The following is a 1,689-nucleotide window of genomic DNA, read 5'->3' on the forward strand; positions in this document are numbered from 1 at the left end:
TATGACTATATTGGGGTATAGAGACTTAACTAAAGTAACTGACTGAAGTTAGAGAAGGCAAAGTTGTAGGGCTCTCATGATGAGATCAGTGTTCTCACCAGAAGAAACACCAAAGGCCTTGCTGGCTCATTCGCCACCATGTGAGGAAAGTGGGAAGGTGCCTTCTGCAAGCCAGGAAAAGAGAAAGCCCTCATTAGAACCCAACCATTTAGATCTTGGACTTCTATCCTCTAGAACCATGAGAGAATAAACTTATCAAGTTGCTGTGTCTGTGGCATTCTGTTATGGCAGCCCACGTGACTAATACAGATGCACAACAATGCTGGCACAGGCTTGAGGTGCAGTGGTGTTAGGGTAGGTGAGGGACAACGTGAGACACTGGCAGCAGTCACTACAGGAGAACAAAAGCCAGGGGCATCTTGAGCTCCACAACCTCAAGAGCAGCACAAGCAGCTCCCAGGGACTTCAGGCTGCCATCGAGGCGAGTGTTTGGATGCAGGTTAACAGAATAGGCTATAGAGAGGAAATAGCTGAAGAGTCTGAGAATGAAAGACCCCCATGGTGACAGGGTAAACAAGAGTGTAGCATCTTGGAGGAAAGTGAAATAAAGTCTTACAAGGTGAAAAGAGTCATGTGAAAGGCTGCAGCCGGGACAGACAGGAGTGATAACACTTGGCTTTTGTGTAAGTTCCAATAAACTACATTGCCAATTCCATTTCAATGGAGTTATGGGTCCAAAAGCTTACTTGGTATGAATGCAAGAAATATCAAGGGAATAATTGATGGCAATGACCAGAGGAAGACAAAATTCCCAGATTTGAGTAATTCTTGAGTTTTGTAAAGTGAACATAAAAATGGAATACTAGCAAAAGGAAGAGCAAAGCTAAAAGACTAACAAGGACTCCTCCTGGGTTGCTGTATATGTCAAACCCTAACCCTTAAGAGCTGAAAATTATGCTGTTGCCTGAAAGCAAAAGAATGGGACTGATCTTCTTTGTTTCCTGTTACACTTGGCCTTTTAGATCTGTTAGAACTCATGCTTAGAAGGATGACTGCATAACCTAATAAGGTGAAGAAATCTAATCTCCCAATCCGAGCCATAATAAAAACATTTGGAGGTACAACTTTGCAAGTCTGAGTTTGTTACATAAAGGGCACTGCTTTAGTCAGGAGTGTCCATTAATCTGAAGACAAAATGGGTTTTACAAACCTACTCAGCCTCTGGGATATTAAGTATTCAATCAGATTGATAGCAATAGCGTTCATCTTCTCCAAATGATCACAAGGCTGATACTAATTAAAATCAAAGAGAGCCACCCTGAAGAAGATTTATAAATGCCTTCACAAAGAGCTATGCCAACATAGGACTTTCCATCCATGGTCATTTAGTACTCCTTTTCCTATGTAAACTCTGAAAAGTAGGAGCCTGCTGAGGAAGGCCTTTCAGGAAGAGTGTGGATAGCCATGTCAGAGCAAGCCCACCCACCTCTGCTGCATAGTAATTTGTTTTTGATTTTATTCCTCCACAAAGAGACAACAATAGTCCCAGCCTCCTATAGTATGTATTGATTAAATGGTGTTTTCATAAAATACTTTGAAACGTAATTTGAGCACCAGTATACATTTTCTTTCTATTGTGAAATTATGTTTGGAGTTGGGATACTGGGGAATTTGACTCTTAGACCTCTT

Source organism: Marmota monax, unplaced genomic scaffold (genome assembly GCF_021218885.2).
Source record: "Marmota monax isolate L192 unplaced genomic scaffold, Marmota_monax_Labrador192_F-V1.1 WCK01_AAM20220418_F8-fsc00068, whole genome shotgun sequence".
Taxonomy (NCBI): Eukaryota; Metazoa; Chordata; class Mammalia; order Rodentia; family Sciuridae; genus Marmota; species Marmota monax.